The sequence below is a fragment of the Ambystoma mexicanum genome, chromosome 6p, assembly GCF_040938575.1.
Source record: "Ambystoma mexicanum isolate Mex_15411 chromosome 6p, UKY_AmexF1_1, whole genome shotgun sequence".
NCBI lineage: Eukaryota > Metazoa > Chordata > Amphibia > Caudata > Ambystomatidae > Ambystoma > Ambystoma mexicanum.
In genome coordinates, this window is record NC_090935.1 from 700,747,805 (window position 1) to 700,773,981 (window position 26,177).

Below are 26,177 nucleotides of genomic sequence, written 5' to 3' on the forward strand. Positions count from 1 at the left end.
CAACGGGACACCTTAGGTGCAGACACTGACACCGACTCCGCAGCACCACACCGAAACAGCGGCCGCCAGATGCACAGTAAATACGGTTCTCAGAATCAGGATCTGGATCACCGACTTCTAAGCATAGTTACTCGCCCACTCACTCGTATTCGAGGAACGGACCCGCACCAATGTGGCTAACGCAACAGAATGCAGTGGGAGTGTCAAGCCACACCTCTGGATCTGAAACTAAGGCTGCTTCCGATACGTAACACAAGTAACTGGTCCTGTGAATGCTTAGAAACCATGGGCTGACAACTTAAAATAATTAGTTACTTAATTGACATTTCAGAAAGGCACAGTCTATGTAAAACTTTGTCTATTTTAAGGAGCACACTGTGCCCGAAAAGGTTCATGGTTCTCCTCATGCAAATTATCGCGGTTATTGCCACCAGCTGTGCCTTTGAGTCGCTGATTTCATCTTCATACAGAGAAAAGGCCTGGGCCATGAGCTAGTACACCACCGTTTCATGGTTCTCTGATCCAATTTCTCCAGCTGCCAGGGCTCCTTGAAGAAAGAGCCTCAAGGGCACATCTGCAAACTCTGCTTCAATTAAAGTGCAGATGGTCTGGTGTGCAAATGAAAAGAACTTCTGGCATTTCTTCTCCCATTTGCCATCAACGTTGGAATTCCCCTTGTAGCGAAAAGCAAGTCGATACACAGCAAAAACCAATGGGGGTAAATTGTAATGAATCTTCTGGTTCCCACCTGCCCCACAATGTTTTCTGACTGTGTTTAGGATCAGGTATTGCTGGTCAGGGTCATCTAAATGCAAGAGATGAATAAAGCTTCCAACCCTCTCTGAGGGTTGACTCTGATCATCGCAAAAGTCTTCGGGATCAGGATCGTCAGCAGGCTGGTCTGGTTGGTCCTGACTCAAAGTAGACACCAGGTTCATAATGGCATCAACCTGTTCTTGGGAGACAATTTCTGTGCTGTGTTCCAATGCACTGCTGAGGACATAACAACTTATGTTTTTATGGGACTCATAGTCGAAGTATTCAAAGAGTGGGTGAAAATGTTTCAGCTTAACACTGTCAGTATATTGCTATAGGTATCAACTGGGATCTTTAAAAGTCTGGTCAGTTCCTTTGAAACAGCATTACTTGTAGCAATATGTTCCAGATTGAGCTTGTTAAAGATGCCCACTGTTGTCTCCAAGACTATGTCCACATAGTCCACACAATCTGGGTAGCATTTCATGGCTAAATTTATAAGCGACACTTGCAACGACACCACATCTTCCCTAGGCATATCTTGTCTAGACTGTATCACTGTATCCACCTGCTGTGAGAAGATATCAAACAGTTTAATATCTGCTGGTATTACTGGGCCATCTTGCAAATAAAGCTAGCCTATCAATGAAAGCAAATATAATATTTTTCTCTTTGATATTTTGGTGCAGTTCAGCACAGGGAAAAAAGGGATTAGGGTTTGAAGGTGAAATTCATCTGGGAATACCTGTATAATGCACTCCATGAGAAACTCCTGAGTCAATGCATCCCTGCAATTTACAACCTGCTCCAGTATACTAGGCAGCACAATCTGTTTATAACACACCACGTTCACACCGTCCAGTTGGCTCAAATGGACCAAATTTATTCCTACTAAAATTCAAAGCTCCTGTCTCTCCCGCTCTCTCTCGTCCTTGTCTCGGCTGTGACCCTGGTGCTGCATTCTCAACCAAAGATTATTAATTTCTGCAAAGTTCAGCAGCACAAAATCCATGGAATCACTGATGTCGCCGGTAACTTCCTCATCAGTCTGCTTGCCTTCATCTAGTGAAATATTCCGGGTGCACTGAAGCAGGTCATTTCGGAGGAAGAGACTTATAAGAGGATGCCGGACCCCACAACACATTTTTACCAAGTCCTTTAAAATATCTTTCCTGGACTGGGAAAATGATTTGACATAGTCCACACCCACGGTGATCAGCAAGGAAAGCCTTGGATTAATATTCCCAGCATATTGCACAAGTTCATATAGATCTGACACTTTCCTTCCCTTGGCAAACTCATCAGTCAAGTATACCTCCAGGTAGTGCAGCTCATCAGAAATGGCCATGAAAAGTTCATATTAACTCTTTGGAGACAGAATGGAGGTCCATAGCTCAGTAAGCATGTTGGAGGCATGTTTCAAAGCATCCAATAGCTTAGTTTTGTCCAAGCACCACTTCATCTGAAATTATTGAACCTTTACGACTTGAACAGCCTCGTCCAGGAGCTTCTCGTAATCGTCCTGTGGAGACTGTTCAGCATCATGCAACCCATCAGGAGACACTCCCAGAGTGTTCTCCAAGGTTTACATTGTTAAAGTATGGTCATGTAATAAACTTTTCTATGTTCTGTAGATTTAAAGTGTAATTTGACATGGTGAATAAGACTGAGGTTTGAAAGTGTTATTAGACTTCCTTCACAATTTAATAATGAATATTTGCCACTTGGTTTGTTTGGCATGACATTATTTTTGTATATTCAGTTTTGTGCTATCTCATACAAGCACCTGTTTTCCAAATCAGGGCTTCTGTGTTGATAGTATTTGTCAATAAAATTATGTTTTAACATATCTTAGCTGTTAGGATTTTCTGTAGCTATAGAATCAAAATATTGGTAGAATATTAGTACTCTTTTTTTAAACAAAGCTGTACCTAGGTTGAGCAAGAGAATGTTTTCAGATTTCCCACACAAGGTTGTACCTGGTAAACAATCTGCAGCTTCCTTTTTTACACACTCTCTATCCAAGAGTATTTTGATACGAAAGCTGTACAATTTGTGTGAAAGACTTTTATTGGATTATATGTGTTGCCAGAGGTCTTTTAGCTCAGTTTTCTAAGCTTTGGCTGTGACATATCTTGCAACTACAGTTGAATTCTCTGCAATGTATTGAATGTCTATGCTGGCACGCCACAATTGTGCAATGATAGGATTGTAAGTGGAGAGCACTTTTTTATTGCAGATGAAGTGTAACATGGCAATACAATGATTGTGAAAGTATCTTGAAACATTTGCAGGATCTAGAAAACAAAGTTCTTCTGTGCTTTTCTTATTTTGTTTGCAGTGCATAGGATGTAATGTAAGTCATCCCATTAATATTTTGCACAACTGATGTTAATGAACCAAGTGGGGGTTCCAGAATCTTTAACGATCAGCAAATGTCATGGTAACGTCAGAACCAGTATTATTGTGTAGCATGCATATTTTCCAGGCGAGTTGTACCACTTGCCTCCTACACTTCATCTTTGTCTTTTGTCTTTTGAAATAGTTCACTAGCTGACATGTTTGTAAAGTGGGTTCCAGTTTTGAGTGTGTGTGCTCCTCAATAGCATGGAGCTGCTTGTTCACTTTCAAACAAAAGTTGGAATATGTATCAATATTGTTATGGCATTTTGAGACAAAGATACTCGGAGGCACTGATTTGTATGTGTCTTTCATCATGTATTCCGCCTTTTTCTGTAGGGACGATTAGGAGAACATAGCGTGCTTCTAAAATCTTTTCCCATGTACTTATTGGAGACCCTTTGTCTCAACACATTTGTTATGTTTCTAATGCATATTCTCTGGTTTCTCTGGAATGTAGTGGGTGGATTGTGTACTGGTCAATAATGTTGTCCGTATTGCTAGGATCAACATGTTCGAATTGAAACATTTGTGGTGTATCTTCATATATTTCTGTTGTTTGTTTTAAATTCTCTCCTATGAATGTATCTTTGCAGTTGTCATTGTGATGTTTCAGATATTCCAATGCTTCTTTAACTATGGGTTTAAGTCAACTAGTTGTTGCCAATTTGTTTATTTATTTTTGGAGCACCATTAACTAGCAACATTATATTTGTATGCACTAGTATCCTACTCCAAGTGTTTCAACAATGTCTTTGACATTTAATGGTAAACATATTACTTGCCACATATGCCTTTAAGTAAAACTGATGGGGGATATTTGGTAGTCTCGGGCTGAAGTAGACTTTTAACTTGAAAAGGGCATCCTGTTTTCATTATGATAATCCCATATAGATATGCTTGGGCGACAGCATAAAGAAATGGATATATCATAAAGTTATTATTATTAGCGCGTATTGGCAATCAGTTATTATCAAGCTTATTATTGCAGTATGTGCAACATATTAGTGGGTCTGTTATGTTTGATTTATTCTCTGATATTGGGTAAAAGGTCAATGTTAACCATTGTGATTCCACATTGCCTTTTTATACAACACATCTACTTTTTTATGTTTGCTCATAGAAAGTTCTGTAAAAACAGACAGATACTTTGTTTGGAGTTTCAGCAGATGTGGTTTTAAACATTGCTATTTCTTTTTTGTATGTGTTGGAACAAAGGGTATTGTTTGTTACTTTCTAAGTTGTATTTTTTTCTTCTACTTCTGTTCTAAAATATTCACTTTGTATGTCTTATTTTTGCCTCAGCACTTCTCAGTTAGGAGATTGTCACACATTGTTTGTAATTCTAGAGTGGGACCTTTAGCACTTTATAATGTATGCACAAGTGTGTATTGTAGAATGGTGTGTTGCTATCATTGTTATATGATGACAGGTATGAAATGCAGCTTAGATAATGTCCTGGTAGTCCAGTGTGGATATGCACAGGACAGGAGTCATGTTTTGGATAATTTCCATTCTTCTTTTGGCCTTCATTTCAATATACTGTTTTAGAAATTGTTGCAAACATTTGAACGACTGCTGGCACACATTGTATATTGAGCAGCACAATAATCTATAGACTGGACAAACTGTCTCGACAAAAGGACGTTTTGTTTGAACATTTGTTTGGGAACATTTTCCAATTGAAGTTTTTTGTCATAATAGCATCTCCTACTGTTGCATAGCCTCTTACACATGTATCTATGACAAATAGTTGTGTTAGTTGTTGGCTGTATACTTTTACAATGAAGTATTATTCTGTGCCTCTGATGCGACACCATTCACCTGCAGAGAAGTTGTGTGACATTTCAGATTTTTTGGGGATTACTTTGTACTCTATGACCGAACATTTTTTGCGCAATTGATTCTTTAGAGAGTACTTGAAATGAAGGGAGCACAAGTTGGAATGGAACAGCATACACGCGTGTGCAGTCTGTGTGGAGAAATGGAACTTCCAAACACATCATCTTGCAATGTGAAAGCCTGAGATTGCTAAGAAATAAGGCAATTCAATCCTATAATAACATGTACCCTGTTAAAAACGTAGCCTAATTATGGAATATCCTAGTGGAAGGCAGTGATATGAGCTGTATTTTTCACATGATTAACTTTTATGAAAAATGTCTGGAAGTATTAGATGAATTGTATCAGTGTATGTGTATTCATTTTTAGTGTTGTAGTTTTCTTGAATTTTATAATTAGACCTACATCTTAACTCTTGTTATTTGTTTTAAAAACAGTGCTGCTTTGATATACTGAAGTATCCCTTAATTTTACATGGTGTATTTTGTTGTTGTTGATGTAATCATATTAATCTACTGCACATAATAATTAGTAGCTGTTTTTAAATGTGTATTTTGATAGGGTGTGTTGTATCAGTAATGTGATCTGCAATGTCATCATTGTGGTCATAGGCTGCGCAACAGGGGGGCGCAAAGTTAAGGTGGCTTTAGCTGAATTTCAGGGGTTTTGTTATGTTAAGATCTCCCCCTTAACATCCCTGTAACTAAAGTTTTGTCCTTGACTTTCAAAGGTTTTGTTACAATGTATTGCTCACCTTAATCTCCCTGCAGCTAAAGTTTGTAACTTGAATTTCAATGGTTTTGTTATTCCATAGAATGTTTCCAGACCACTTGCATGGTATGCGGCCATTGCTGGTGGGTACGGCCGAATATTACTAAACATCTAGCCATGGCTTTTGGCCCTAGCGTGTGGGCACGTCAACTCTATATTTTAAAATACTTGACACCCATCGCTCAAATACATTGATTAATCAAAAACTGACTTTGTCCTGTTTTGACAGTGCTATTGCCATGCATAAAAGATTGCAGGCTTTGAGAGCTCACAATATGTTTAGGCAATGCGCAATGAGATTGCGTTATTTTTCTTGGTGACTGTTGTGATATAGCGCATGAAGCCAACTAACTGCATTTAAGCAGGGTGAAATGTTATCAGCTACAAGAATAATACATGCGCAGGTACTTTTCCCCCATAGCGAAAATCAAAAGCTGGCACCCATCAATATATGCAAAGTAAGTGAACATATATTATGTCTTAAAGTGAAATATACAAATGTAGTTCATTTGACCTTCCCCTTAGAAGAGCACATGTCAAAATAGCATTGGACTTTTAAAAAAAGTAATGAATCAGAGAAAAATAACCGAAGAGAGGAAATGTTCCAATAAATATACTGGCACAGTATTGTAGAGGAGCAGCAAATTCCTCTGCAGTAAGTCCCGCCCCCATTCTTCCTATATGTTGGAAAACCGAAACCGTGACATGCATGACACCAGTGATGGTGCCTATTACAGAGGCAGTCTTTGAGAAAAGGTATCCATTGGGAAAGCCCTATATGATGAGTCCCTGTAGAGAAGAACAATCTCTTGGAGGAAATCCTGATAGGGAGAATTCTCCAGAATGGCTAATTTCCCTTACCTACTGAGTCCATCAGCAGCTTTGTTGGATTTCTAGGATTTATTGTTTTCACCTGGTAAGCGTGTGAGCCTTTTTTCCCACTCTTACATGTGTTTTGCTGTGTGTGTTTAACATTTTTATGTTCATAGACTGTGGAGCCTCACCTAGTCCATAGGAATCATCGTTTTACTGTGTGTTACGCAGCACCTATATTGCAGTGACACAGGGTTGTCTTTTTCAGATTTGTGTTGGTACTGTTTTAGGCTAAGTTAGTAGCCTCGAACTTAAATCCGCTGGACCCCATTTACTTTTATTTGGTTCCGGCTGGGTTTATTCACCATTTCTTTTTGTAAAGTTCTTTCTTGTGATTTACTCTGCGTGCCAAACCAGGTTTGGTTCCTTTGTTTGCGGTCCTTTTGCGGGCTTCTGCAAAAAAGCCCTCCTTAGGTGCCTGAATGTCTGAGGGGGACAGGATGTGAGGGAGGGGTTAGATACTCCCTGCACAGGGTTTCCTTGGAGACCCATGTAACACTCTGTATGATTGGCTGTGGTGACTGTCTTGCCGGGACACCCATCCTGCTGTGTGATTGACAGTCAGGCTGGGTGAATAGGGAAAAACTGCATAAAAAGCAGATCACTGAAACTGCAAAGGCAGAGTCACCACTGGATCGAGAGAACCGAAGAGAAGCTGACAGAAGAGGACCTCTACCACGACTGAACCTCTGGGTGAAGCCCTGCTACGGGTCCAAATATCCAAACTTCGACGACAGGCACGATCTGCAAGGAATCTTCTCCCCTTGAGCTGGTGGAACCAACCGGTTTGCCAAACTGCAACCCAGGCCTCCCTCCTCTGGTTGAATTTGCTGTGCACAGCTACAGTGAACAGGATAGCCAGGAGGACCGGACCCTGCTTGGGTTTTAAGGAGCACACCTTTTATTTGTAGCATTGCTCTGCTGCTGGTTTCTTCCCTGGGCAGTGCAGGACCCTCCAGTCTTCCTACTTCGTTTCAGTCCAACAGTTGCTTCAGGAACCGTGAGCCTGCAGGACCTGCCAGGAACGTCTGCCTCAGCTACAGCCTTCTTCTCCTTTTAAGGTACTGTTCAAACCCTGTTGTTCGTTCCGTCCGACCGCGGTGAAAGTGTTTGAAATCTTTCGCCAATCCAAGGGCTTGTCCTTCTCTATTCTTTGAAGTGACTTTTTCTCCCAACCAACTTCATTCTGAACTCTTGGCAAATACTTAACCACAAACTACACTGAACTGTGTGATCCTCTGCAAAGACTCAGAAACCTTGAGTCAGTGTTTGTTTGAACCATAGTAATTGCTGTCCCTTACGTAACTATTGATACTGCTCACTTTACTCTTGAGATAAGTCTGGCTTCTCAGCCATCGTTACCACTTTCTGTGTAGTACAGGATTGTACCAAAAATGAATTTGTACTGTCACTTGTAGTCTTAATTGTGTGTGGTGTTCTCAAAGGGTACTGCATATGATTCTGCCTAACAGATCCCTGAAGGAATATGCACATAAGAGAAAAAGATGCTGGTTATGTCACAAGAAAGCAGCGTGATGCACTGAGAAGAGTGGTCAAAGAAGAATATGCATAAACCTTATAGAATGTGATTATGTAGTAAAAAATCAAGTAAACTTTCACATGCGGAATGAAGATTGCACGTGTGAAGAGCAATGTAGACAATGCAAGTCGTTTCATAACTGTACAGATGCAGCAACACAAGTAGACAAAGGGGGTAATTCCGACCCTGGCAGTAGGGGGTTAAAAGCACCAGTAAGGATGCTGGTGCCATTAACCCCCTACCACCCTATTATGAGGTCCCTTAGCGGGTCCCACCAGGACCGGCTGGTTTTACCAGCCTGTCTTAGCGGGACCCGTTAAGGGACCATGGAGCTAATAACGGGCCCGCTATTTGCGAGCCTGTTATAAGCTCCTTACCCATTCCCGTTGAGCCCTATAGGGACTCAAATGTGAATGGGGAATGGTTTTCTGAATGGGAACTTACCAGGTCCTCCAAGGTTGGAATGACTCGGTAAGTCCCCATTCAGAGACCCATGACCCGGACCCGGGTTTGGATTCAGCCATGGTGCTAGTAGCACCATGGCTAATAGCACCATGCTACCTCCAAACTAAGAATGACCCCCAAAGTAATCTTAAAGGCTAGCTATACATAGTGAATAGACTGGAGGTGGTGACACCATCATATAGAATCAGTACATCAGTGTCACACATTTAGTAAGCTCAGACCCGGGAAGAAAGAAGGATCGGAAAGATATGTTGCAGCGAGAAAACAGCTGAAGATCATGGAAAGGTCTGAAATAGCTGTCTGTTCTGGTGTCAATGGATAGAGCGGCCAAGAACCAGTTAGCTATACTTGAAGAACAGTGAACGTGAGAAGCTGAATTAGCCCTTGTTAAGGTGCAAGAAAGAACACCATGGGCTATTAGCTCCATGGCTGCCTCCGTTCCGGGCTCCATTACCGGGTTCCTGCAATGGGGACGTACCGGGTTACTCCGACATAGGAGGACCCGGTAATTTCTCCTTGCAGGAACCCATCCCCATTTGAGCCCCCATAGGGCTCAAGGTGTGCGATCCGGGTCCCGCGATGGGAAGCTCGTAAACGGCGCTCCCGGAATGAAGGGGGCCGGTCCCGTACCAGCCCCCTTCATTACGGGAGCGCCAGCCTTATAATGAGGCCCAATGAGTGTCATGTTTATTAATTAAATTAATTAAATGCTGCAAAACAGGCCGAAATACAGTCTCCTGTCACGTGAGTCAATGATGGAACTAGGAGTTTGGCGTACAGGCCTGAACTGCAATAAGAGTGTGCCTATACCCCCTTTTATTCTCAGGAGCAATGATACTTTGCAAGGACAAGTTCAAAGACAATCTGAATGGCAGATGGCATGAGCGATGAGAGATGTTGGCAAATTGGGTGGGGAGACACAGTCAAGTCCAGCCACTGACAACTGGGGTACCAGCTTACGTGCTGCTAGTGAGCCGAATGTTCGAGAAGGGTACAAGCATGCCAACCTATTGTAGAGGGCCATATAAAGAAGGGCCTTATAGTTTGATAGCCAATGGTGTACATGTATCTAGTAACTTATGAAGATGACTTGCACTAGAGGTGGCCATAAGATGTCCACCTGACTGTAGAGACACAATCATAACCCGAACACTTAAAGAAAGTATACTTAGATGTTCCCTTTAAGCCAATCACAACTCCACATTGGTTTTCATAGTTTGCCACGTAGTATGACATCACGTATGATGAGTTTTTGCTATAAAAGTATACATTTTTATGAAATGCGTTGGGATAATGATGTGCGATGACTATTGATGTCCGTTTTAACTCCCTGTTTTATACAATTGAAAATAAAGCAGTTGGGGGAGACTTTTTGGCAACTTCCTAAATCGTTCTTATTATTTGATGTTGGAGTTAATCTGTATCCCATCCTATGTATGACGTGTTACTGATTTAAAGGGCCCCTAAAGGTGTGGTAGCATTGTCAGATGGTTTTTATAGACAACCCATCGACCTGTTGACTCCAGAGCTTCGGACGATCGGATATCCGGAAGATTGTGGGGTTTCCTGTGTAGAGTGGCCGAATAGAAAACTTGCAAGAAAAATCGAGACAGTGGGCAGGGTCCCTCTTTGACGAAGTTTCCGTATGGAAGGTGAAAGTGATCGATTAGAGGGAGATGCGATACCGAGGGCTTTGAGCCGAATGAGCGAATGGTGAGTAGACTAAGGGGAATGGCAAACTGAGGGGATGTGCTTGTGCTAATGTAAAAAGTAACAAAAGTCACAAAAGTAATGAGAAGTAACAGGAGTAATGGGAGATTTTTCTTTTGTGTGAAGGTAGAGATAGAAGGCCCAAAGAGTCCCAACCCGCGGGTTTTTAGAATATGTTTTCTCACACTCCAATCGGTGTAAACTAGGCTATGTGCAGGACAGGTTCACATAAATTGACAATCTAAACTCTGTAAATCAGAGTATTAATAGGGGCAGAAAGTAAGAGTGATCAATGAGGTTTTAATGTAAAGAGTTGGATTGTCTGTCTGTCTGTTTATGTATTTACGTTGAATTAAGGTGTCGACGAGCGAAAAGCACTATTGTATGAACACTGAGATGAGCTTAAAAGGATATACTATCTATCTAGGGAAATGGTTGGTACCAATCCAGAGGTAGACAGAGAAAACTTCAGAGATAAAGGTTTTGAGCAGCAATTGTTGGAGCACGCTCATATTTGTTGTTTTTATAAATGTATTTTGTAAACACTGGTAAGCATTGACAGTCAATTGAGACTCGTCACAAAAGGAGGCATTACTCTGATCCATTTATGTAAGACAATGCCAAAACACATGCCCAAGCTCAAACAGTATATTGTGGAATGAGTGAAAGGCATGGAAGATAAGATGTTCAAGCCATGGCCGCAAGGGGGATCACTGTCGAAAGCAGTATTGCAACACATGACCACATACTTGCATGCTGCATACACGGGAAACAAGTTAGAGAAAAGATTAGCTATTTTAGAGCTCTGGAAGATGTTCCAGGAAGACTGGGAAGATCCGCCACCTGAAGAATGGCTGCTTAATCAACGTAAGGGGGAAGGTGTTGAGCCCTCAACTCTGCTTACCTTGTCGGAAGTAAAAGGTGGTAGTACGGAAGAAATGGGATTGTATCCTTTAAAGGAACTGAAAGTGGCGACCAGGTATATTAATCTGATATTCAAACCGCCTGCTTATAGCAGTGACTATAGTACAAAGGACAGTAAGAGAAAAGAGGATATCTTTATGATCTTACAGGACAAAGAGGGGAAAAGCGAGCAATTGAATGTATTAATAAATATAAAACAAGAGATTAAGAGATGGGGCCTCTTTAGGACCCTGGCGCTCCCGTAATGAACAGTGCTGATACGGGACCGGCACCCTTCATTACGGGATGCCCTATTACGAGGCCTGCTAGCGGGTCCCGCTTTTCATGTCTGGTCTGACTAGACATAAGCGGGACCCGCTAGCAGGCCAGGATGCTAACAATGGGCCCGTCATTAATGCTAGTTGTTAGCATCCTCCCCATTCCCATTGAGCCCTATTCGGCGCAATGAGAATGGGGATTGATTTTTACCGGTCCAAGAAAAGGGCAATTACTGAGTCTGCCAAGGTCAGCATAAAATGATTATTGCCCTTTTCTTGGACCCGGTAAAAAATCATTACCAACGGCAGCCGTGCCCTTAATAAGGTGAGAACAGATGTGTCAGGAGGAGCAACAAAAGAAAGAAGAAAGGGCATAGGAGCAAAGGAAGCATGACAACAGGCTGAGAGCAACATCAGAACGGGATAGGCAAGAAAGGAAAAGAGAAGAGGAGGAAGCACATAAATTAAAAGATACAAGAATATAAAGATGAAGGGAAGAGGAAGAAAGGAGAGCAGGGGCAAGGAGAGAGGAGATAAGACAGGAAGAGGAGAGAGTTAGATGGGAGGCGAGATAGCAAAGAGAACCAGATGAAGAACTAAAACGTAAGAGAAGACAGCGGGAGCATGATATTAACCTTAATCAAAAGGAGCTAATGGAGCCAAGTCCAGCAGTACAATGGGGCATTATAGAGGAGTTCCTCCTGTTACTGGGAGCAACGTTAGGGCCATCTAGAGTAGCCTTAGAAGAGAACTTTGATATAGGAAGCATCAGAGACAGGATCGATAAAGGTTATCCTGAATTAAGGGAAGGTAGTAAATCAGGAAGCCGAAGGAAGGGAGATCACATGCTGGTCTTCCAATCACAAAGCAAAGAGGAAAATCTGTTCAGCCTTAAGCAAAGAGCCTTATCTTTAGGCAGATTGACCTTAGATAGGGTGAATGGGATGAGAGTCACACTAGTTGGGAACTAGATATGTTAGACAAAGAAAGAAAATCCTTCTGTGGGGAGGTGGGTGGAGGTGCATGTGCCTTCAAGGGAAGCCTGCAGGCAGACAAGGAAGTAAGATGGTCCAATATAGAGCAACCAAAGGATAGAATGCCAGATCCCATAGCATATCCAGAGCATCACAAAGGACGATCATATAGTGAGAAGGGAGAATCACTGCCTAATGTGAGCAGGTTAAGATTATTGCCAGGGAGGAGGCGGTCAGGAATCATTGTCACTATTGTGGATTGGCAGATGATGGGAGCCGATTGTGGGTTAGGGTTTACACAGGTTCCCTTATTGGAAAAAGGGGGAGCAAGACCACAGTATATTCCATGGCCGCAGATGGACAAGGTTAATTTAAGATGCAAGCTCCCGAGTTTGACATTGGGTGTGAGAAAATGGATTTATGAATTGGAAAACAATGACAAGAGATGACACGCTAGCCATAGGGGACATTAAGGTTCTCCTAGCAGCCATTCCTGATGAAAGAGCTGATGACATATGGAAGAGAATGAGTTATTTGAATTTGACAGCACAGGACGCAAGATGGATCGATGTTTAATAATTGTAGAGCAGATGTCTGGAGTGCTCTCAGGGTACAGTATCCCAACACGTCTGACATGGGTGCAATCATGACACGTAAAATAAAAAAAGATGAAAACCCTCTTGCTTGCATTCAGGACATTCACAAGCTCTGGACTCTTGAAATGCGGGAACCGTGGGAAAAAACGGTGGCATTATTTTAACACATTCTATGTCAAGAGTTGCCCGAACAAGTACACAGACAAATGTTCAGGAGAAATTGTCAAAATATGCCAAACAAGGGGCAGTATTGACAAGCGGAGATGGATTGGGAGTACAGCAAGCAGTGGGTACATGGCAGGTGTATAATCAGCTCCCAATGGAACAAGGAGGGAATGGGTTTCTACCATGAGTTAGAGGCATTGGATACAGAGGAAGGGGTGGATTCCAAAACAACTAAGGTGGGTTTCAGAATGCACAGAATGAGAATCAGGATGCACAAGGAGTGTTCGACCAAGGGGGACTAATTTGAAGGGCTCCTCCTGTATGTTGGACTTGTGGGATGACAGGGCACATTGTGCAGGAGCCAAGGGTATGGACAGAATGGCCAATTCTCAAGAGTGGGGACAGCTTATCCTCCTGCATACATCTCACAAGCTAGGGAAGGCTTCACCCAAGATCAGACAGTATATCATTCACAGATGCTGCAAATGCAACAGTCACAGCAACCACATCAACCACAGCAAAAACCAAAGAATCCACTTCAAGGGGCAGTACAAGCACACCCCTATGCAGAAACATCAGAATGCAAATACGGGACAATTACTGACACCTAGAATAGGGGGTGTCACTGTAATCGGGGGAAATCCTTTCACGGGTACAGGGGTGTGCATTTATCCACAATAGGACAGCTCACAGAGCAACTTGATGTGTTTGGTACTATCAGTGAGACTAAACCCCCAAGAGGAACAAATGGTCGATGTGACTATAGGAGGCACATCTTTTTCATTTTTAGTAGATACTGGGGCTACTCGTTCATTCTGAGAGGGAAATTGGCATGAATGCTCAATGGTTCTCTGGAGCTACAAGTCAAGTTTCATTTACTGATGAATGACTGGCCTCTATAGGAGAGTGTGACATATCAGGTCCATTGGTGTATTCTAGGCAGATGCCAGTTAATATTTTGGGATGAGATTTGATGACAAAACTCAACATGACTATTTATTTTACTGACAAAGTGATAGTGTGTTCCACTCTTGGGATACATTAAATGAATGTGGGCATATTCATATTGGCATTTAAAGGGCAAATGGCTCTGCAAGGGATTCCAATAGAGCAAGAGGTTTTTCTTTATGGGGTGAGCATTCTTTTGACATGGATACCTGACTTAGTGGGAAGAACTATGAGAATACCTGATGAATTTTTGTTTAATGATAATGATAATGATGTGTTATTTATATAGCACCTTAATCCAAAGCGCTAGACCACAGATATCAATGGACGATGAGGGTGGACAGACCATCCAAAATGAATTAGATGCAGCCATAGTACGAGTAGGAATGGCAATGCTCGAAGGAACGGATGACGAGCGTAGACCATGGAGAACAGTGATAGCTATTTAAAAGGGTGTAGGTTTACTGACATCACTGACAATGACATGTTTAGAGATGACCCGGGAGTCCCGGGAGGATAGCTCAGCGGCAGCGTGCGCGTCTTGGAAGCAGGACGACACGAAGCAACAACAGGTTCGATCCCCGGGTCCGCGCTTAAAAACCTCTGGGTGTTTAAGCGCGTTATAAATACGCAACTAAGAGAAAAAAAAACAATTACGCAACTAAGAAAAAACAAACAATCCCTGTAACAGCGCCTCGATGCCTGCGGGCTGTGTGAGCGCTTTATAAATGTTAAATAAATAAATGACCCAACAGATGATGAAGTAGTGTTCTTTATGAGCATCACCTATTGGATTAAAATAAAAAAAAGGGAGATCCCACTGCGAATGGCGAAAATGCGGCTGTGCCCAGCATTTTGTGACAAAAACTTGGAGAAAGTGCCAAGCGCCTTATAGACTACAGGCTGTTATGGCGTAGGCCTATTGAAGGGGATAGGGAAAGTTAAAATAAAGTTCAAAACCAGGAGCAATTTTACCTTAAGCAAGACAGTACCCAATGCTTCGAGAGGCGGTTGAGGGTATTTTTAGGACTATTTCAGCAATGATGGAACAAGGTATCTTGGTGACGTCGGAATCATTGTGCAACACCGCGGTATAACCTTTGAAAAAATCAAAGGAAGAGTCTTTGAGATTTATAAAAGATATGAGACTGATTAACCAGAACCTCACCCCCCTACCTTTTCAATATATTCAAAGGGCCATTTGGTATGCAGCACCTTGGAATGTGGATAGTTCTTTGGGGTTCTCTTGTTTCCCGGCACAACTCCTGTTGCGAGGATGTCCTGCTGGAGAAAAGTGTTACCAGACCTCAGAAAAGATCACCAGAGTTACACAGGAGTCACCTGTCCTGTAAGCTAGCAGGCCCAGGCTGACTTATCATAACCCTTCCACTGCTAAACTGGTCTCAGAGTGCTGACACATCTATGATATAGTACTGTTGTATTGTGCTTGTCATTTGTATAACACCCTTTATCATTAATATAGTCTCAATGCGCTGTTAGTGAGAATTCCCTCAGAAGACCGAAGTCCAGAGTGTTGGGGGTCATGGAGTATGATTAGGATGCTTGTGGGCATTCGGCTAAAAAGGCTTAGCACAGGGCTGGCAAGACTCTGGTAGAGAAGCAACCCATGCGCTAAGGCATGTGGATGGGTGCTGAGAGGAGATGGGGTGGTGCCTGTGCGAGAGACTCGCTATGTATTCAGCTTCCCCAAGTGCATCATAGGTCTGCGCTGCATTCTGCAGTTAGAGATATTGAGGCATAGTTTGGTGTAAGTAGGCAAAGAATACATATATACAGTTGCTGAGGAGAAAGAGGGGAGAAAGAGGGGAATGCTCTGGAGAGACTGATGTGGGGCTTCTGCAGATCCCCCAATCCAGATATAAGGGGTTATACTTTCTTGTTCCTCTATGGTTCACACAATCCATAATCAATACTTGTTGTACTTTATCAAGACATACCAGGACATGCAGTTAGTGCATCTGCTTGTTCTCTCCGATCAAGCATTTCTCGTATCTCCTGTACTTCCTGTTAGTATTTCAGAGCAAGCAATCTGATGGATGGAAGAAACATCCATCCTGGAAGATAAAGTGGGAATAGACTTAATCAGAGAAGATTGTGCAATCAGCTTCCCCTGATTGGACAATATGATTAAAAACCAAGCTGTTTGGACCACATCCATAGTCAATAATGTGAAAATATGATATGTGTCATAATGCTGAATATGACAAATTGTGATGTATCTTGAGTAGCATACGAGACCGATGCGGTTCTTGCTATGAAGGATTGGGTTAATTTATAAATCTTAGGGATTGGATTGGCTTCCATGCTTCTTCTATGGCGAGGCAGGTGGTACTGACCTGAGGTTTCTGTTTTGCGACCACTTTGAATGTGATACCTCACTCGCACTTACCTATGTTGCAAACGTATGCTATCATGACTACGGTATTGCTGATGTCCATGACAAACCCTTCAATTATCAGAAAAAAGCCATCGCACCCCATTACCACATACCAGAATGTGATAGTAAGGTTGCTATTAAAATAGCAAATCAAATAGCATACTCATTTCCATACAGGCCTTGGATAAAGAAAATCAACTCAGAATGACAAAATTACATATCCCTGAAAACGTTTGCAACTCCTGCATTTTTAGAGATATGATTATGAAGTCAAATGTAAGATCATTTTATACCAATATGTGTACTTTGATCATCCCAAGAGCTTTGTTTGAATTATCCTTGACCATTCAATCATCACCCATGGGAGAAATTTATTTTATCTTGTCTTTTTTTAAAATTCATGTACATATATATGCAAAATATACATACAATAAATGCAAAGATATTGTCATGATGCCTGGTTTGCATTAAAAGGTGTATATCCTCTTTGCTATTTAATATTGGAATGGGAACACTGCATGCTTTATGCTCTCATAAACCCCAGAGACTATATATAAACGAAAATAAAATTATTTTGAAAAGCATACACAGATTTACTTTCACTAGACTTCTCTTTTGTATTAAAAATGCACACGCCTGCATTATGTTTGTATTTTAAAAGCAGTGTTTACCACAGATTACAAGCTTCGACATTACATAAGTAGGTGATAGCTGCCAAAAATGTGTTTCTTTTGTCAGTGGTGTGATGTTCAATTGGAGGTTTACACACATCAACTGTGTCAGTTAAGTGCACCTAACAGCCATTTAAACATGCTCGAGAAATACAGGTCTAAAGCCTCTAAGTAACATATTCAAAAGTGAACCTGGCAGGCTTTTTGAAATTATATTATTGCATTATGTTCCATTTCTTCAGCAAGGCATATCGTTTTCTATTTTCAATAAACAGAAACTACTTAGGAAAAAATGCCACACTATGAAAATGACATAGGCAGACATAACAATAATCCTATGATTGCAGCAGTATACTTTTTAACAAACAACTGTAGACTAGATGTATCGAGGCAATATAACCCCTGCACTGGGCTGACGCCGGATGTAATGACCCACTGCCCAGGTTAAGGGCTCAAACAAAGGGAAGGTGCCTTAGTACAACAGGGTCGGTGAGAAGGATTGCCACCTGGCGAGGGTGTGATAGCCTGAACTTTTTTGATTTTTATTAAATAATATAATGATATGGGAAATACAACTTAGAAAGAGTGGTTTGTTGATAAGACCCCCTGTCCTGAAGCTCCATGCCAAAAGAATAGTACACACATGATCCCTGCTGCATCAATCTCCTGACATCTGCAGCAGTTTCTCTCCAGTCGAACATGGCAGGTTCAAAGTACATGTGTGCCTTATGATAGCTGCTTGGATAACATGGCCCTACAGACAGTCTGGATTTTACTTATGCAGCGCTGATCCAAAACATCATAATTGTGACCATATCAGTCTAGCAGCAGGGTCAACTCTAATAGTAAGTCATGCCTGGTTCTGGTATGGTGACTAATACTACACACAATGATCAAAGTCAAATCAAATTGGTATCATACAAATGTCAATGGTTTAGCTCAGGTCAGCTTTGGGTGGGTTATATGGATTAATGGCTCACCCTCCTGTTTCCATTTGAGCAAACGAGAAACATGGCAGTGATGCTGTCGCCTTTCATTCTCTGGGAAGATGGGAAATGCCTCTCCTCAAGTACAGGAGCTCTCTCCAGGAGGTCTCCTGGAAACCATACATCAAAGAGGCACCCTCATAGCAAATGGCTGCCTCACGCTAGGGTATTTCATACAAACAAGGCCTTTGAACGTTCATGCTTATGAAGGTTGATAGGTTAGCGTAGTCAGGAAGGGAAGAGGGAAACTGATGAGGGTTTCAACATTTGGATTTTCTTTGGGGCTCTCTTTGCTTCCTGTCACCTCCATTTCCTGCAGAACAGCAGCACGTTGTTCACTTAAAACAATGACAGGGATTGGACATTTTACAAAAAGCTATCTATTGTTCAATCACCAGTGCCTTTGTAAAGTTAGAAGGAAGGGATATCCCACTCCTACTTTGATTCATTTTGGACTTACGTTAAGACAAGAGTTGTTTGGATATTTATTGGGAGTGCTGTCTGTCCAAAGTCGTCCAGCGGTGAGGTGAAGGTAGAGTGCCTCCAAGGCAGAGGCCTGCCCCCTAACCATCCCCAGGAAACATTGGGGATGACTGCTGGTTGGAACAAGGCCTACCACTCTGCCAACCTGACTGAAAACGGCTCTTCACTGAAGGTAAAGGAACTCTGTAAGTGAAAACCAAATTTCAGGACTAGGAGTGAAGAGAACATTTACTGTCTTTGCCCTCAAGCCCCTGGAGTTTGACTCACAGTACTCAGCTTAACCAAAAACAGCTGGACTCCTATTTTCTGCAACTTCAAACTATTCCTGTGCTGAGTTTACCATTTTTCAAGCCTTCAAACCACCGAGGACTCTGTTGTTGCCTTTGGCACGTCATCAAACATTGAACTGCTGCTTTCATCCATTGAACCATTCACTGCCAAATTGCAACAGCAGCACAAATCCTTGATTTGGCTCAAACAACAGCTCACTGCTGCAGAAGCCTTCAAACTGCTGCATTGTTGCACACTGCATGGAACCAGCAGTATGCATCAACCCAAGCAAGACCTTGTCTTGAACAATGAATGCATTGTGTCACTCCCTGTCTCGACCCATCAGCACCCATCACCTAGAACCAGCTCGACATTCAAACCAACTCTGGTGGACTCTTCCAACTACACCATTCTAATGCTGCATATAACCACACAGAGATTTGCTTTGAACTCATCTTGATGCTAGAATTAGTTTTGACCAACAAGAATAGCTACACGAAGCCTAGTAACACTTCTGTCAAACCAGACAAGAACAGATTAAGGAACTATTGCAAGACCCTGAAACCTTGGTCACTTTTGGTATCATAGTTTTTGCACCTTTCTTTACAGACATATCCTTATAAAGTGTCATGTTGCAATTTCTTGACTATTCACCCCTGCTCCAGAACTAATAGAAACCTATCAAATTCAGATAAAAAACATTGTTAAAGGGCTGTTATTGATACAAGGTTTAGAGGAGCAGGTGCACACATTTCCCTAACTGCCGCCCCCTCACCGCCATCATACTGGAACAACAGGAGAAAGGACCTGTGTGAGACTCCATGTGTTATGCATATACCTCATTGAGTGTATGAGAGACGATATGCACTCAGACAACCATACTGAATGTACCCTTGCAGTGAAAGTGTGGAAAGATGCCGTATGGAAAGATGCCAGCATGCACCATTGGACATCATGGAGCAATGAGTGAAATCTGACAAGGGTAGATGATGTCATAAAGAAAATATACAAAGCCATACTGAAACAATAGGAAAAAACGTAAGAGTGATGATGTAACTGAAGCGATAAGAGAAACATGTACAAAACGATAAACTAATCATGAACACAAAGGAAGATAAAATAACTTGTTGACCAATAAGTGTAAATATGCAGTAAAGCAAGGTAGAAAAGATATAAAAGCATGCTATAGAGGAACATATAACGTGGCAAGAAGAGTGTCATGGGCATCAGGCAGGTAGTTGGGACAAGCTGGGTGGAGGATTGGCAGGCCTGGCATAGGCACACAAAGAACCCATAACAAATGCCTACTTTCGTTCCTTCCTAGTGTGTGTAGTAACTTCCTGGTTACAACTTCCTGTTGCCAAACAGGAAGTGCATGATAACTCATGAGCTCTCTAGTGTTTGGGTGTGGCTGGCTAAATAAGCCACACCCAAGATTCTTCCAGTGCTTTGTGTTGCTTACTGTGAGCTGTATCAGCAAAACACTTGCCATGCTCTGGATCAGCCAGCATCTGCTTAGCTGCTCCGGATCATCCAGTTTCTGCTTACCTGCTCCGGATCATCCTGATTCTGCTTACCTGCTCCGGATCGTCCTGCTTCTGCTTACCTGCTCTGGATCATCCTACTTCTGCTTACCCGCTCTGGATCATTCAGCTTCAGCTTACCTGGTTCTTACTCAACGCCGCAGCTATCTCCAGTCAAGAGGGGACTTCTACACCGGCACCTGTAAGAACAAAGAAGAACAGCATTAACACGCGCACATCAGTAATGCTGCACATACTCACCGAATCCTCCCGCGACCCTGGAATCCAGGTTAGTTGCATGAGCGCACAACCCCTGTAAGAAAGAAGAGACATTATTCATTGAGCTCGCTCCAATAACGCGGACACTTATTTCACTGCGCTCTCTCTCTCTATGCAGTGCATACTTACCAAAAGCCTCTGTGCAAACTTACCTAACCACCAAGTCTCCAGTAGCGCTGAACCCGGACTTGAGGCGTTAAATACCACATCATTTCCCGTGCAAGGGAAAGGGAGAGACATTACCAGGTGTGCTCGAGTTGAAGGCGCTGCGCAAACCTACCAGCAGCTACCTTCTACACGCAGCGCTACTCACCCACAAAAATACCAGCAAACGAAGACAATACAGACAATTTTGGACACTCAACATTCTCAGCTCAACGTTCACTTGTGGGAAGGACTTTCTAGCCAGTGACGAAACTGGCGCCTTGATCTCTTGGCCTTGCTGTGAAAGCATAAAACAGCGTTTGGCATCTGAACTCAGCCTACAGACATTGGCACCAATCACATGAGTAAATCACGCCCCTGCAAATGCAGGATGGAGTGCACACCCTACTAAGGATCAAGGTAAGCCCATAGGGGGACATCACAGCACACAGTAAAGAGGAGGGAAGGGCCCAGGTGAATCAGGTGGATTCAGGTCTGAGTGTACACCTTGTATTTGACAGGTATTCCTCCGGGTGAAACAGGGGAAGTGAAGACTCGGGTCAAGGGAGGCATGTCCATCGCTCCTGCAGAGACACAGGTGAGTGTGACAGACGGCATTATTGGAAAATGGACGCTGGCTTGTGTAAATATTCAATTCAACTACCTCAGATGCTGATCAGGATTGAAGAGTCAGGAGATGCTGGAATTAAGTAATAGCTGTAAATCACAAAGGGAGGCAGGCGGATGAGTCATGGATGTAAGACATATTTCTCTAAAATTAAAGAAGAAAACATTTACAAGAGCCAAGTATTGGCCAATTAAACGTGTATAAAGTTTATGCAGGGTAGAGAGTGCAGGTCGCTAGAGGACAAGAAGAACAATGACACTGAGTATAATTAAATGAAATATCAGTAAATAGGAGGCTGAAATGGACACATTTCTGCTCTCTCCACACATGATTCAGAAGGGTTATTCATTAAGTCTTGACTGTAGATAGTGATGTGCTTTTACTCCATTGAATGTCCTAGAACACAGAACAGGCTACAAGGTCAACTACGGATTGCTGGAAAAGTGGAGAGTAATCTAATGTGATTCAAGCACCTGGGTTTCAGTATCCTTATGTGCTGCTAGCCGAGTCGAAAGTCCATGGTTGGTTGAGAATGCCAACCAGTCCGTGGGTTTATCGGGCAACCTGCTATACAATGTTGCATAAACCAATCTGCTTTCATTTTGTTTGCTATAATCAGTATTATACACATGTAGAGGGAGTTAGAGGGTTGTTTTACAGATAAGAGACAGCTAATGAAGTACTAACTGTGAACCTTCTATAAGTAGATATGTTCCCCTAATCCAATCCCTCCCTCTGATAGGTTTTATGGTTTGCCACGTAGGATGACATCATAGATGACGCATATTGGGGTATGTGACCCCTGTGTAATCAAGTTTGTGTGTGAGTGTGCAAGCATCATTCTGATGTCTGCCCGATGACCCTGCTTTTGGCATATTCCTTGAGTCTGTCCCATTATTTGGTCTGAGATCTTCATTAGTAATTCCATCTAGCACAATATGCACTTTAAGGTGCTAGAGCACATGTTTGTAGCAGTGTGGAGTGTTCAGGTCTAATTAATCTAGGCCCAGATCCAGATTCTCAGACGTTTTTCAGAGGTTTTTCAGCTGTACTTGTAACTATAACGTCCCTTTAACAAAGTTTTTTCACTGAATTCGATAGGTGTCTATTAGCGCAACTTAACCATAACGTCCCTTAAACAAAGTTTGTTCACTGAATTTCAAGGATACCCTTAATTTGTGTATATGTACCATACAGCATACTGAATCCCCTGGCCCAATGCTGATAACCACAGGGTCTGCACACTATGCAACTGTCCGCGGACCTCGGGCAGCATCCACACTGCCCAAAAGCTCAGGGGTTGTCTTACATTGTTGTAGCGTGCAGCAAAGAAACTGAAGATGTTTAAAGGGCAACACATATGTGTATTACAAGGAAAAACTAAGTAGGTCTACAAAGTCTGGACTTATAGAAGAAGCAGGGCAATTACATAGTGTGTGCAACATAATGGAATACACCAAGCAAGAGAATGACCTCTGCATTCAACAGTATTACCTCCGTGCTACTTTGCATACACACTGAGAAGCAGCTGCCAATGGGAGAAGTGCAACGTATTAACAGCAGAAACATACTAGAAAGTGGTAAGCACACTATATTTCTTCCAGTGACTGTGCAGTTTGTTCTGTGTACATGACTAGTGAAAAACATGAGATGAGATCCCGCAGATCAAGGGAAGTGAGCAACGAACGGGCAGAGCCCCTCCGGAGCGCATACAGAAGAGACTAGCCATTAGACGAAAGCACAACGGTCGCCCTCCAGGAGCAAAAGGACAGAACGACCGACTCGATCACATAGCTGAAAATGGGCTTGTGGAATACGAGAGGCTTCTCGCACCTAACCAGAAAATCTGATGTTGTTTTGGCAGACTTCAATGTGCTCTGCATTCAGGAAACATGGTTAGTGACAAAACCACTGCTCGATGGTTTCGGACTAGCCCACTCTCTGGCGTTACAAGGCCTCAAGGGTAGATCTAGAGCTGGGTTAATAACAGCAATAAACATGGGTAGTGGTCTGTCATTAAAGCAAGTGCTTCTGGTGACAGAATCTATTCTGGCTACGATCATTGATTGGTTAAGATACCCTTCCCGTGATAAAACTACATTACCAAAGGAGATTTTATTACTCAATGTTTACTGAAATCCTGCCAGAGTGAAGACCATGATACTGCTGAACTCTATTGAAGCCTGGATTGTCCAGTAAGAAGCCCTCTCACATCATCATCATGGGCGACCTGAACGTAGATCTTTCCATGCGTGCGAATAATTTTACCGGACGTGCCCACGCATGGAATAACCTCACGGACACGAGAGATCTACATAACCTTCAGCTAGCGGCATCGGGAACAGTCCTTCAGATACCTTCTTGGGAAAGAAATGCTGTTGAAGCAACTATTGATCACATCCACACCTCTCGAAGCCTCCTGGCGCTACTAGACTCTTTTGTAGTGACTTGCACTATATCTAGCGACCACAATATCCTTATTGCTGTCTGGCTAACGGAAAAGCCCCCAGCAAGACATCTGAATGCTGCGCTGGAAATAAATACCAGCGGCAACAGGATAAGGCTGTCAGACAAAGCCATCTTGCAGCTCACGAAAAACTACACCGCCCAGGCGAGAACAGATCAGACATTGCTGGTCACTACTCCAGACTATTCCCCATTCTTGACGGCCATTGTCCCGCAAGGTCTTCCACGCATATCAAACCAACCGTGCATGTTTATAATGCACTATTAGTGGAGAAAAGAAAAGCCATAAGAAAACTGCGATGCATAGCAGAAAAGTCACAAAGCGCCGGCTCATGGGCAGAAGCTAAGCTCGCCAAGAACAACTATAAATCCTGGCTTCGAGCCACCAAATATAAACGGTATCAAGATGATGCTGAACAAATGCTACGTGTCATATGCAGCAAGAACTCAAGAGACTTTTGGTCTCTGATTAAAGAGAGAAACAACAGCCCTACGCGACCCTTGATAAATACTGTGAGTGATTCGGCCTGGATAAATCATTTTGAAACTCTGTACAGTCCTCACAGTAGACACGTAACCTCGATCTCGGATCTGTCACCCATCAAATGGGACATCTCAGTCGACCAGGAGACAATTTTAATGAAAATCAGAAAGCTGAACAGCTCGCGGGCTGCTGGCCCAGAAGGAATAACTAACTATGAAATAAAGCAACATACTGCTCCTTGGAGCCTCTTCATCTTGGAAGTATTAAAAAAATGTGTGGAAATGCGATGAATCCCCCCTTCAGGGAAGCAGCTAATAGTGGTCCCGATTTTAAAAAAAGGGCCCACGGACAATCCAAGCAACTATCGGCCCATTGCCCTCCTCGACTCTATAGGGAAACTATTTGGATCTCTGGTACTGGACAATTTTCAACAATGGACAAGATACTCGAAAACGGCGGATCCACTGCAAGCCGGCTTTGTAAAGAACCTGGGCACGGAAGCAAACATCGTTGCCTTGAGCATACTCAAAGCAAAGGTTCTAGAAGGTCAGCCAAAAATATACATCGCCTTCATCAATCTGGTTCAAGCCTTTGACCAGATCGAACGAACAGTGCTTTGGAAAAAACTTGAACATCAGTCTGCCCGCCTCAAATTTTGAATCCCATCAAGGCTTTATATACAAGCACTTCCATGTGTGTGTGGCTTAATCAAACTGACCTGCTCTCTGCATGGATTAAAACAGACCGTGGCATTAAACAAGGCTGCCCACTGGCCACGGCACTTTACAATGCCTATATCGCCAACTACGAGGGATGTGCGAACAGAGTAAAGCCTTACCCACCGACTCTACGGGAAGAAAAAATATTGTGTCTGCTATATGCAGACGATATAATACTCATGGTCCACACACCGATACGTCTTCAGAGGCAAATTTCCAACTTGCCCGTTTACCTGAAAGATAACTTTCTACAGATGAATAGAGAAAAAACGAAAATCATGGTATTGGACAAAAATAAGACCACAAAGAAGACCTTCACGTGGTCAATTGCCAACCAACCATTATAACTTGTGGAAAGCTTTAAATACCTTGGAGTGACTTTGAATAATAGCCCTACCAAAGCTCCTATGCAGGACTGTCTGAGGGCAAAGACAAGCCTCTTAATAACGCAATCTGTCGCCATCAACAGAAAACATGGCCGCTTCACAATATCCCCTATATTGATGTTCTACAAGTCGAAAGTAATTCCTAGCCTTACATATGGAATGGAGGCAATGCTCTACCTTCCTGGAATACTATGACCAAATTAGAGGGCCAATACTGAAAGAAGGTCTTGAACCTTCCATCTTCCCGGCCGATTTCCCTGATCAGGGCGCTAACTCTCTGATCTTTAAGCTCCATTGTGGCAATTAACGAGTTGATGCTGTATAGAAAAACTTTGTTACCTTCACCGCCTTTCATCTTAAAGGTCATCAGCAAGGAAATCCAGGCCGGGCACTGCAAAAGGCTAGAAATCTGGACTAGCAAGAACAAACTATTGCTGGCTAAAATAGGCAGCACGGGAGCTGAACTTATCCAGAACCCTGAAAAAGTTTTAAAAAAAAAGTTTCTGGAAAATGACTGTA

The 26,177-nt window shown here is 42.6% G+C and overlaps 1 pseudogene; it reads right to left on the reverse strand.

Annotated features, from left to right (window-relative positions):
* Positions 1–311: 311 nt before the first annotated feature.
* On the reverse strand, positions 312–23,826 carry LOC138510764 (vacuolar protein sorting-associated protein 35 pseudogene; annotated as a pseudogene).
* Positions 23,827–26,177: the final 2,351 nt, after the last annotated feature.